The following is a 13,815-nucleotide window of genomic DNA, read 5'->3' as shown; positions in this document are numbered from 1 at the left end:
GTCAGAAAGTATAATAGAAGGAAAGGTCCTATATGATAAAAGTATATTATAAAGCCCTTAGGAATAAATTTAATAAGATCTGTGTAAATCTATACGAAAACAATTTTAGAACACAACTGAAAAACAAAACTTAAGAACTGAACAAAAGACACTATGTGTTCATGGAAAGGAAGGCTCAACATCGTACAAGAATTATTTCTGTTAAGTTTATTTGCTCCTTTGAAATGTACCCAATAAAATGCCACAATTATTTGTAATCAGGACAGTGATTACAACATTAATACAGATAAATAAACAATGTAGTGAAGAAATATTTGAAATAGAAGAGCAATGAAGAATTACTGGTTTTAATAGATATCAAAATATTATAAGGCATTAATAATAAAAATTAATATGGTATTGATGCATATATAAGCCATCAAACATAATTCAGAATCTAGAAAACCTAGCAAAATCCCAATTCAAAAAGTTTCCTTTAAAAAAAGGGAATTTAGTGTGAGGTAAATGTTGTTTCCACCTTGTAAAATCAGTAGGGAAAAGGGGACTACTAAAATTTTTAAGAATAACTAAGTAGACATTTGGAAAAAGCATAAAGTTAGATTCATATGCCACACCCTACACCATGATAAATTTCCAGTGATCAAAAATCTACATGTGAGTTAAGCTGAGAAACTACTAGAAGAAAACATGGCTAAAGTCTTCATAATATTGAAATAAGAAAAGTCTTTTTATTAAGACTCAAAACTCAAAAGCCATAAATCTGATAAATTTAACCACATGAGAATCAAAATTTCCTTCAGGTAGAAAAAGTTTATGCGAAACAAAATCAAGCTAAGTGCAGCTAACTGTCAGGGAACAGGGAAAGGGACTGAAGGGTGCTCAAATTTTCCAGTAGGGTCAAGCCTGGTTAATTAAATTAATGAGAAACCAATCCAAATCCCAATAGGAAGGAAATGAACAGATAGTTCACAAAAAAGAAAATGGGAATGATGCTAAACACATGAAACAATGTTCAGATTTACATATAAGGAGTGAAACGCTAAAATTGAATTCAAATACATTTTTCTCCAGATATTTTTTAAAAATCTATGTTTTGATAACTGACTCTGGGCTATGGTTTGAATGATGTTGATTGCTCCAAATTTCATGAAACTTGACCCCCCAATGCCACAGTATTAGGAGGTTTGGTCTTTGGGCGGTTACTGAGTCATGAGGGTACTGGCCTCACAAGTGGGATTAGCTGCACTCATCAAAGGACTTGATGGAGAAAGTTTACCCCTTTTGGCCCTTCCACTCTTCTGCCTCATGAGGATGTCACAAGAGAAGTTGCTATCTACGGAGCAGGCCCTTGCCACACATCAAACCTGCAGGCACCTTTATCTCAGCCTTTGCAGCCTCCAGAACTGTGAGAAATAAATTTCTGTTCTGCATAAAGTACCTGGTCTCAGGTATTTTGTTATAACAGCAGACTCAGACAAGCAGCTATGAGGTTATAGGGAAACAGGTGCTTTCATATATCGCTGGGCTAAATTAGTACCATGGTTTCTGAGGGCAAGTTGGCAATGTCATCATTATGAAAATGGACCCAGAAATTACATCTTGGGAATTTAACTGCACAAATATGAAATGATGTCAGGCTCTTTACTGAAGCATCCTTTATGGCCACCAATAGGAAACAACTCAGATGGTTAATAAATGATGACAACTTCTCACAATGCAATGTGATACTGCTTAAAGGGAAGGAATGAAGGAATGAAAGAACTGTATCCAAACATGGAAATATTTCCTTCCAAAGTACTTCAAACAAAGACCAAGACATACAGTAACGTGTGTGATATGATACACATACCTTCTGGATGTTTAAAAAAGGAAATAAGAATGCACATGTGTATATATGTGTACCTGCAAAACCTGCAAAATGAAACCCTGGAAGAAAACATAAGAAACTAATGACCATGGTTACCCACAGGGGGAGCAGTAAGAGGTGTGCAGATGAGGGATGAAAATGAAGGCAAGACCTTTTATTCTACACATTGTTATAACTTGATTCTGCATTCAATTTTTTGATCATCTATTCAGTTTCTATAATCATAAGAAGAGTACCAAAGCAAGCAAAGGTTAAAATACATATACTCATTTATTTCAAAAATGTTTATTCAACAACCACAGTGTAGCAAGAGCTGAATCAGGCAACGAAGAATAAAAGATGACAATTCCAGGATTTAAGGAGCATACAATCTAGTGAAAGAAACTGACAAGCAATCATGACCTAGATTTAAAACCTGAATGATTGAGCAAAGGAAACCGCACCAGTAGAAACAGAAAAGTCAAAAGGGAAAGCCACTTTAAGAAATCATATAAATGATAGGAGATATTCTACAATTTGATGAAATGAAGGATTTATGCAAATTGAAAATTCCATCAGTTAGTGGATAAAAGACTGGCATTTATAAAGGACTCCAAAACTGGATTTTGAGTATTATTCTGAGGCTTAAATTCTAGGAGAGAAAGCAAAAAGAGAAGGGAATTCAAAGAAGATCCTAGCCAATATCCACATGTATTGGGTTTCAGACATTTTTCCTTTCATTGAAATTTCCATTCAAGATTCTGTCCTGAAAAAAGTAGCCTCAATAAACATAGGATTGAAGTATTTTTCATATACAACTAAAGGCTTAAAACTCATAACAGTCTCTGTCAAAACATCTATCTCTTTAAAATAATCATAACTTTAAAATCCACAGTAAGATAAGTAGTCTATGATATGATATTCCTGAAGCTGTACATCTGACATCTGGTGAGATGTCTAGTACCATTTTATGATTTATGATACAGGAAATCTGAAGTTCCTTTGGATATGGTATGATTCATGTAAAAAAGACACTTTGATTCAAATCCATTTACTTCAGAGAAATTATTTCATGTCGAATATTAATTCTTCCAAGAGCCATCTGGTAGGGCACAATGCTAATGAGGCCAAAGTTGCTGGTTCAATCCGTACACTGCAGACAGGCGCCACAGAGGGAGCAGCTTTTTTTGTATGCACCTCTAATCAAGTCCAGCTGTCTTCCAATTCTGACATTGGGCACAAAGGGACCCAGGTAAGAGAAGGTGAATTCCTGATGAGGAATCATCATCCACAAATAGTAGCAGAAATTTCTTAGTTAATCTTACATCTCACAGCATGACAGGCTGTGGACTCAGTCATCTACATTTGTCCTTGACGGGTTTTTTTAATGTAAGACAAGATTATTCAAGTAAGCATATCACAAATGATTCATTCAACCAGGATAAAGGGAAAATGCAAGGTAATGCAGGCTCAGTGCAATTGAATTCCTCCAATTTCTCCTAGGCACCGTTATTGTCAACCAGACAATGCTGTCTTGCTCCTGTTTTAAATCAGAATGTAACTTTACCATGCAGGAAAAGAAACTCACAAACAAAATGCATTTTCAGACTCCATCAAGAGTTCTGCCAAGCATAGAGTTTACAAGTGGAACAATGGCAGCTGTTCCCACTAGTAAGAACAGCTGGGAAAAACAGAACTAGAGTCATTATCTCTCAGATTATGATCTGCTGGAACAATGCCCAAAATATCATCACTGACACTGAGTGACAGCATTTAGCCTCTGATGACCCCATTTAAATTTTCATTTCATTCCACTAAAATGCATTACCAGTGTCACATATTCAAGAATAAACAAAACATTTCAGAATTATTCCAACAATATATGTGGAAATCTATTTTCTTTTAGAGACTTTGAACTGCCTGTATTCAAGATTAGCAAATACCTTAGTCACTTCATTCCCCTGAGAGACCACCATCTAAAGGAAGCACACTTTTTTGGAAGAGAATAAAATGGCTATGTATTGTTAAAACTATCCACGAAATACAATACAGTTTTGATTATTAGATACACACACAGTTAGAAATCGGCACCACAATGTCCAGAAGATCGGGGATAGAGAAACATCCTGTCAATCTTATGCTCTATGGGCATGAATGAGGATTATGAATTCAGAAAGTAAGTTACATTTACAAACCACTCGTGTATACAGAATAATAAATCTATGTGTGACTCTGCAAGAAAGTAGAATATAAAATAATAAAGAAATAATAGCCTCTCTATGAAGGAGAAGCTATAGGAATGACAAAGATAGAAGGCAAATGAACAAGAGGATGTCCTAGAAGTCAAGTACAAAGAAACCCTGCTGAGGAGTCAGCAGTGGTCGGTGGCATGTGATGGATGACTCTTCATTTGTACAGCATATGGCCTTAACATCTTTTCAGAAAGTACGAGCAAACAAATGTAAATACGATAATTGTGAGTGCACCATTATAGAAGACAAAACTCCAAAGAATGACTTAAAGGAATTAGAAAAGAGAGCAATGCATTGTGTAAAAGAAATATTTATTGTTTCCCGTTATTGAGAATATCATAGAGCAAAGAACAGTCCACCCAGTATCAGGTAGCTGCAGAGATTACTCTACTACCTGCGGAACGGCTATGAAAGAGTAGATTCTGCAAATATTTGATATTAAAAAATTAAAATCTATCTGGAAAATTAAGACAGGAAAAAAAACAGGTAGTATCTGTAAACATCATGCATCCCCTTCTGCTTCTGGAATTCCATGTTTAATAGAAAATTTTAATTCAAACACTCTAAGTGACTGATGAGGTTACAGTGACATAGATGATACCCTAAAGCATGAGTTTCAGAATCAGGAAGAACCCAGATTTATCCCATAAGTCATAGCTGTCAATGTTTTTCAAGTGGTTCCCACATGCTCAGGAAGTTTTTGGTGGGCTGCACATGGATTGTTTTCTCACAAAATTCTCCCAACCACCCTATGGTTTCTTATTGTTATCCTCGTTATATAGATGAGGAAAATCTGCCACAGCCACATTAAGTAATTTGGCTAGGGTCACGGAGTTGGTAAGTGGTAAACTATAAAATATCTCACTTCTTCCAAAATGTCACTATCTGGGTGACTACAAGTCACTACACTTCTTGGCATCTCACCATGCTTTTCTGTACAATATGAATGAATCTGATGTCCTACTCACAAGGGTGTTATGGGAGAACATCAAAACCATCTATAAACAGCCTTCTATAAACAATGATGTCAACGCTGCTGACATCTTTATGACCATCATTAAAGATTATCAAGGACTTGAAATGAAGAGAGAAACAATAACCTTCTTAAATGTCTAAAATGAGGAAACCCTCTTGATTGCAGCTGATTGATAGCTGGGGACTCTTGTAAAGCCATCTTCTGTTTACATTGTATGGAAAAGCAGTTACTTGTCCTGAGTTCCACACCTTCCTGCTGTAACCTCCCACTGCGACTTCTCTTTCCCTCCATATTGATCAAATAAACCAAGAAAGTTCTACATATTAGAGGTGCTAAAGAGAGAAGGCAGTAGGTCCAGACATGGGGAATGGGCTGGATAGCTATATATGTAATTATTAATTGACTATATTTCTTTCTGCAGGGACCAAGGGAGCCTTAACATTCCCCTCAGTTTAACTCAACTTTAGTCAGGTTTCTTCCTAACTCTAGGCCCCTGACCTCCTTTTTCACAGAAAAACTTTACTCTAGAACACTTGCAATTGGAAACTCTCTCTGCCTCTTTAAGATATAAATCTTCTCCAAACCTCTTGCAAGTTTTACAGCTCAGGAATGTCTTTTTCAAGGACTTGGGAGCCATCACTTTGAAATGGCATCATCAAGAAGAAGCCCCTATCTCCCACTCTCTGTGAAAGGGCAGGAGCTGAATTTCTATCAGCACCACTTGGGACCCACAGGTGGCCTGACCCCACTGACCAACCTCCCTCATCATGTCATTCAGTACTTTTCCACTAGTTCACCCCAGTGTTTAAAACTTCGCCCACCTTTCATTTTAAGGGTGTGGAGTTTAGTCTCCCAATTGCAATAGTCTTGAATAAAGTCTTCCTTGCTTGTTTAACTCTGTCTGTTGCAAGTTTTCTTCGAAAGTGGTGGATTTTACAATCACTTGAGAGAGCAGAAACTAGGCAGAAAGAGGAAAGAAAAATATGTAGTGGATTTTCTGATGAGAGGAAAAAATGGAGGCTGCCTTAGTGTAAGCTTTTTATGTGAAAGTGCCAGCACCTCCAAGACATCTTGATTGGGTCATGAAAGGAGTCATCCCTGAGTATGCAGACATTATGGGAATAACTAAAGGTGAAATACGGGGTGGACAAGGCATGAAAAATAAATGATAGCTTTAAATAAGGACAATTATAAAATGTATACTCTACAAGAATAATAGACTTTTATGTAGATTAAAATGCATTTAAATGCAAATTCAAGGCATATTTTTATGGAAATTTATATGTGGTCCTCTTGTCTATTTCATATATTTGGCTGTGACCTTGTCAAGACCTTAGCAACAATTCCTCCCTACTGCTTTACAACTGTTAGGCAAGGAGAGGTCTGTTGTGAGCTCCTCTTCAAGTAACTGGGTGAGGTTTGGGGAAGAAAAAGGGTAACTTTCTAATGATCTGAAATTCTGAAATACTTAGGAGTATTTACACCAGACTAATATATTTAGGCCTAAATACTCAAAGGTTTCCCGGGATAGTTTCCATCCTGATGGGCTAGTATGGATTTCAGAGCTCTCAGTAAACATTAAAACCCGGGGAACAGAAAAAAGGTCAGCCTGGGGAACAGAGCTGACCTTTCTTGGGGCAGATGAATTCTTTGAAAGTGTCTGACACTCCTTGCAAGAACAACACGTGCCTATACCATGTCCCTTCCACCAAGAGAGCTTTGCGTTAGAACTCAGATGAATTTATATTTAAAATTCTAGCTATGAGAATTTGGGTAAACAAGACAACTTATCGAAGCTTTTGGTCCCCAATATATAGATTGATTGATAGGTGATTGATACAGAGAGAGTCCCTTTATTTGAGAGAAACACAAATCTCTACTAAAGAGAGGTGTTGTGATGCTTACTGCCATATGTGGCACATAACAAAGTACCATAGATTGAGTGGCTTAAACAAAAGAAATGTGTTTCACAGTTCTGAAGACTAGAACTCCAAAAGCTGGGTGCTGGCAGGGTTGGTTTCTTATAGAAATGCCTCTCTCCTTGAGGGTTGGTTTCTTATGGACAGGCCTCTCTCCTGGTCTTGTAGATGGTCATCCTCTCCCCGTGTCTTCATATAATCTTCCCTCTGCATCCAAATTCCCTTTTCTTATCAGGATGCCCATCTTGTCGGATTAGAGCTGACCCTAGTGATCTCATTTTAATTTAATTCTTTCTATAAAGACCCTGTCTCCAAATATAGACACATTCTGAGGTACTGACCCCAAAGTGAATTTTGTGGGGGACACAGTTTAGCCCATAACACATGACTTAATTTTATACATGTCTATTTGATCTAATTTTCTACTTAGTGGCCTTTTATTTTCCACCTCATCAATTATATTTTCCCAATATTTATAACTTTTGATCATTATTAATTATTGAAACACCTTTAAATTTAATCTGATACAAAAATGCCCTAGACTAGGTACCAGGTAGAGCAGGCTGGGATCTCACATAAGAATATATGGTAGAAAGAATTAGAATCTTATTTCATAGAGAGTAAGCCCCAAGTATTTTATTTCTTTATAACCTCCAGTGTCATGCAGTACAGTAAACTCACAGCACATGCCTGTGGGAAAGATGAGTGAGTCAATGAATGAATTAGCAGGATTCAAAGAGCAACAGCTGACATTTATAATCCCTCTTCTTCTAAGCACACAGAGTAATCGTGTTGCCTTGTTGAAGACTCTTTAGAGTTGCCTGGCTGGGGAATCTTTAGTTTGAGAGACAGCCTGGGGACTCACACTCATCATGGAGTAGCCTGAACTGCATCTTGAGATTTGCCAGTGTTTCCTGAGCAATGTGAGCATTGCTCCAACAGTGTGAAGTTATGTCAGGGAAGTAAAAAGCCAAGGTCTCCAGTAGACCCTGGGGAGAATGAAGACAAGAACATCACACCATTTAAATGATTAAAGCAAGAAATTTAACAGTGAAAAGTGATATGGCATTGCATTTTCCCTTTAAAAGGACGAATTCTGTTTACTTTGACCAAGAGCAGGCTTGGTCAAATTTAAAAACAGGGTGGTGATCCAGTTTATACCAAAATACCAATATATTCAAATAATAAAGTAAATTAGCCCTTCTGATAAAAATAATATCTTATCAAAATGCTAACCACTGTGGCATATCTACAAAGAGAACATTGCATAAGTTCAAAATTGTCCAATTTCATGGAGAAAGCTTTTATTTAGTTTCTTAAACACTTGTAGCTTCCTTAACTCTACAGTTTATCCCATCTGTAATTTTCAAATCCCTATGTATTCATTTTCCACTATATCTTTTCCACTTGAGAACTGAATAATTAAGATAGATACATATGTACATGATATCTAGATAGACACATAAATATCCATAGATAAAATAATAAAAATCCTAATCTCTAGCTAGATAAAGAGTCTTGTTCCCAGTACACATTTCAGTTATCTTAAATGTTTGCTTTTTTTTGTGGGTTTATTCTTTGGGTGGGAGTGCCTTGGTTTTTGTTTTTATTTTTAACAAAGACAAAAGAGAAAGAGGAGAGAAAAGATAATTGCACATTCTAAGTGTTTTATCAGAGTCTGAGAGTAGAGGCTGTGTTATGATTCCTGGTGGAAATCTGTTTTCATCACAAACCACCTCACAGTATGATGCAATTTATCATGATTGCCACCCTAGGCTCAAGGGAGAGCAGAAATAGAATTCCAGCAGCTCTGTGCATAAGGACCTACGTACTCAAGTGCATGGTTAAACCTCAGTGAAATCGTTGCCATCATTGGGTGCCAGCCACTGGCTACTGACAGTAGTTGGCCCCAACTACCCAACTTTTAAGAGGCTGGTTTGAATTCACACCAATCAATAAATATTTAGGGCAAAAATAACTCAAGTGCATAAACATACCACCCCAAACTCAGCAACACAATACTATATGCATTTCCAATTCTTTATGTTGTAGACAGGGCGTTTTACACTTAGTTCTTCCTTTTTTTTTTTTTTTTTTTTTTTTAAACTGCATTTTAATGCCCCAGGTTTGTTTAAACTTCTGTCAGAATGTTGACTCGGACTGAGATTTTATTTTTAATTCAGGAAAGAAGAGGATCTAATGTCTTTAAAAGAAGAAGGAAATTCGGTGAGTTTTCTGCAATTAGCACCATAGAAGTCAGTTAAGATGCCTTCCGGAAATTTCCAATAGATGGGGGGTAAGTTAGAACGACAGCAGGCAGCAAATGAAAACAGCACTTGGCAATTTGGGAATCCTTTTCTGTGACAAACTATCTGGTAGGCAACAATTTTGGCTTTCTCTAAACTTGTATAACTTGCTGTTATTTTGGCTGATTTTGATCATTAGCACAATTGCATATAGAGAACTGTCAGTAAAATTAACTTCGGGCTGAATTCACGCCTACTTTCCCACCTCATTCTACTGAAGTACTTTCAGAAATCCCATCCTTTCTTCTAGAAACTTTGAAGCAAAAAGAGCTAGAAAGGAAGGTGGCCAGACTGCTACACCTCCCCTCCTTCCCATCATTATAGATCAAGCACTTAAAGTGAAGTTTAGACCTCAAGTCTATCTCTCCAATTCATGTTTTCCTATAGACTGGAATTTTTAGTTCAAGTTTATCTGGCTAAAATATAAGTACATATTCATACCACTAAATAGAGAGACAATGGTCCACAAATGTGCTCCACTTTCTGTTTCCTACCTTTAAAAAATTGTATCATTATCCAGTTGCTCAATTCATAGCCTAGGTCTTTTCTTCCTTCTCTTTTTCTATGGTAACACTTAACTCATCTTTTTTTTTTTTTTTTTTTTTTCAAATTTTCCTTCTCCCATATCTCTTGTATCTGGCCATCTTTTCCATGTGGCAACAATATCCAGTTCAGACCTCAGTCATTCTTCACCTGTTTATTGCAATAGCTGTGAAGACACTTTCTTCCTCGAGCCACCCTTACACACTAATTCTATGATGCAGCTAGTCATTTTTCCAACATGAAAATCTCTTGTCACTTTTACAAAGACTCCACATAAAAATCCAAATGACATGGGATAGTTAACAAACCCTTCATGACTTGTCCCCAGCAAACCTCTCCAGCCTCATTTGTCTCTTCCTTAACTAACCTTGAGCCCCAGTATTCGGCTACTCACAGGTGCACAGACCAGCCATGATTTCTTTACCCTCTTGTCATTTTCCCTGTGCCTGGACCCTTCCCTTGCTTCAGTTCTTTCTCGATTTCTTGTAGAAGTCAGTTCTTGCAGAAAACCTGTGACAGTAGAAAACTTGTGACTGTATCTCCAGCAGGGCACTGTGAATCCTGTGTACTCCTTAAATAATTTCTTGCAAAAGGGGCTTACTTTTATATTCCATCTCCCTCTATCTTAAAAGCTCCTTAAGAGCAGGAATTCTTTTTAATCATCATTTATTACTGAATCCTGAGTATATAATGTAACACCAGGGCCATAGAAATTTCATGCTTTATAAATATTGTTCAAAGAATGAATGAAGAGATGGCAGAGGAAGATGTCTTAGAAATCAATATTACAGTTGTGTTGCTGTTGCTATAGCTCCAGTGAGGTCTTGGGGAAATTATTCACCCCGATTGGATAGCTTTAGCTCTTTCATCTTTGGAGTGAATATTTAGTGAGGACAACCCACTTCTTAACTGAATGATATTGAGGTGGTAACAAGAATTCCATCCACATTTTTACTTTCCAGTGTTTGGGGCAAATTCAGTCACTTTGTAATCATAAGTAGAAATTCAATAACTTGTTTTCTAATCAAAACTAGAAATCCATATAAATGCAAACAGTGAATGCTCTACCAAAATTACATACAAGTCAGCACTGAAAATAAAAAGTGGTTTTTTACACCCTAGGCGCTTAGAAAAAGATGGCTCTTATTTTTTAAATGGATTATGTTCTGCAATAAAGCATATGTTTTATATTTTCCTAGGCTACAAACATATGTCACAATGTACACTGTCTATTTGTACTATAAGTAGTTTGCTTTAAAAAATAAAAATATTGATTTTTAAGCTTTCTCTCCAAATCTCTATTTGGTTCTCGGGTTTTTTTGCTTTACTTCTGTGAAGAGATAGTTCATGCCACTTTGATACTTTCTAATTTTCTTCCTGTGCTTCTGAAAGACAGCTATGTGTCTCCTTTTGTAAGGATATTCATTATGAAATTATAACATGGTATAGGTTGAGACATGACAGGATATTTCACCCACTATGGGGACAGTCAGTAATAGACCTCTTTATTATCCCAGCAGTCAAAGCCCGGCTTTAAAATGTCAAGTGTCTCTGCAATGCCTAATTCCAATTTCCTGGGGAAGAGGAAGGAAAGATTAGAAAGAGATTAAATGTATGGGTATTTAGTACCATGAAAAATTGAATTTATTAGAATTAAAATCATTATAACAAAGGAGCAAACCATGGTAGTTCTTGGAATGCCACCTTCTCATTTTGAACCTCTTGAGATGGAACATGAATTAGTGACTATCTAAGAAATCAGAAATTAGATGTCCTGGGCCTTAGAAATTTTTGGTTTTTATATCTATAAAAAAAAGGACACATCCCAAGTTGTACTTACATTCTTAATCAAACATGTTTTTAAAAATATACAAACATAATTAGAAGGTGAGTAGGTAAATTGGATGCTTAGTAATCAACATTTAGTTATAATTTATGATGTCTTAATTAGTTTCCTTATAATTTAATTGATGCAAATTATTTACATGTACAAATAGCCACTGACTGTGAAAGCTAGTGGAGCCAAGATCCCACTTACATTATTTTCCCAACCAATAAACAAACAAACAAACAAATGCTTTTAGCAACCAAATTATTTTTGTAGTCTATTGTTTAGACATCTGTTCTGTTTACTATTACAGTGTGAGAATGCTGTACTAGGGAACTGAAAAACTGTTATTGTGAACAGTGGAGTTTCTCCCCCTCAGTACTACTGACATGTGGGATGAGAAGATGCTTTGTCTTGGGCAGCTGTCCTGTGCCTTGTAAGACGCTGAGCAGCATCCCAAGAGAAATAGGAACCCAAAGTGTAGAAAGCAGTAAGCCTGGGGTTGACCTAACAAATCTCAGTCTCTACAGGCTCTGAGGCCAGCCCCTTCACCTTTTTTTTTTTTTTTTTGAGGAGTCTCTGTTGCCCAGGCTGGAGTGCAGTGGCATTATCTCGGCTCACTGCAACCTCCACCTTCCGGGTTCAAGGCATTCTCCTGCCTCAGCCTCCTGAGTAGCTGGGACTACAGGTGCACACCACCATGCCCTGCTACTTTTTGTATTTTTAGGAGAGATGGAGTTTTACCATACTGGCCAAGCTGGTCTCGAACTCCTGACCTTGTGATCCTCCTGCCTCGGCCTCCCAAAGTGCTGGGATTACAGGCGTGAGCCACCGTGTCTGGCCACCCTTCACATTTTTATCTCTCAATTTTCTACCATAAAAATGAATAATACTAATAATTCTTTCATAAGGTTGGGGTCCCAATCAAGGGAGCGAAAACACGAGAAGGACCAATGAACTACACAGATGGACGAGCCTGGAGGGCGTCATGCTAAGTAAAATAGGCCAGGTGCAGACACACAAATGCCACATAGTCTCACTCATATGTGCAACCTAAAAAGTCAAACTCACGGAAGCAGAGAACAGACTGGTGGTTACCAGGGCTGGTGGACTGAGGGTCAGGGGAAGATATTGATCAAAGGGCAAAAAATTCAGTTAGATAGGAAGAATATGTTCAACAGATCTATTCTATAATATGGTGACTGTAGTTAACAACAATGTGTTTTATAATTTAAAATTGCAAAGATAATAGATTTTAAGTGTTTTCACCATACACACAAAAATGAGTATGCAATTTAATGCAAATGTTTATTTGCTTAACTATTCCACAATGTATTCATGCAGCAAAACATGTTGTACATTATACACATATACTTTTATATGCCAGTTAAAAACTGGCTAAGATAGTAAATAATAATCTTAGCCAAAAAAAGGCCAGCAAAGATACCAGCACATAATGAGTATTCAAAAATTTGTTTTATTATTAACAAAACATGATTCAAAAAGTAGTTCAAAAATATTTTTGCTATGCTGTTTGCAGGGAAAATTTCTCTTTTTATCATGGATCAAATGATTTTAGATAAATGGAGTCAAATTCTCCCACATAGTGCTTATAATTTCAAGAATTTATAATTAGTATAATAATTCTTCTTAGCCTTAGTTATTAAGAGGTAGTGTAAGCTAATGGTTAAGAACACGAATTTTAGAATCAGAAGATCTAGGCAAATGACCCTTCTTCCAGTGTGATTTTCTATGCCTCACTTAGGCATCAAACGAAACAAATCATAAAACTGTAGTTTCATTTTTGAATTTACTTTCTACTGATATGGGCTTGGAGGTAGCTCTAAGACAAAAAAAAAAAAAGTACTGATGCTTCAGAAACATTGAATTAATGGTGTTGCTTGAAAGTTAAGAAACAATTGAAAAGGAAAATAAAAGAAAAAATGTGTTCGGAGAATAAGGAGAAGGGAAGGAAATGTACATTTAGTGCCCACTACACACCAGGGACTATACAGTAGCTTCTTCAGCGAGGACGATCTACTTAATCCTCACCATAATACACTGTTGGCTTCATTTTACAGAAGAGCGTCAGAGGCGTGTTGTAACTTACTTGATAGCACACAGTAAGTACATAACGGAATGAGA

At 36.7% G+C, this 13,815-nt stretch overlaps 1 long non-coding RNA gene across 1 annotated transcript; it reads right to left on the bottom strand.

The window, feature by feature from the left end:
- Window positions 1-7,614: 7,614 nt before the first annotated feature.
- Window positions 7,615-10,111, bottom strand: LOC105505885. The gene is made up of 2 exons (XR_001000833.1): window positions 9,993-10,111; window positions 7,615-7,982 (listed from the first exon to the last, which is right to left on the bottom strand). It is a non-coding gene; the product is annotated as an uncharacterized LOC105505885 (long non-coding RNA).
- Between the last annotated feature and the right edge of the window lie 3,704 nt (window positions 10,112-13,815).

The sequence above is a fragment of the Colobus angolensis genome, unplaced genomic scaffold (assembly GCF_000951035.1).
Source record: "Colobus angolensis palliatus isolate OR3802 unplaced genomic scaffold, Cang.pa_1.0 Scaffold13, whole genome shotgun sequence".
Taxonomy (NCBI): Eukaryota; Metazoa; Chordata; class Mammalia; order Primates; family Cercopithecidae; genus Colobus; species Colobus angolensis.
Note: the sequence above shows the minus strand (reverse complement) of the source record. Positions and strands in the feature narration are given on the sequence as shown.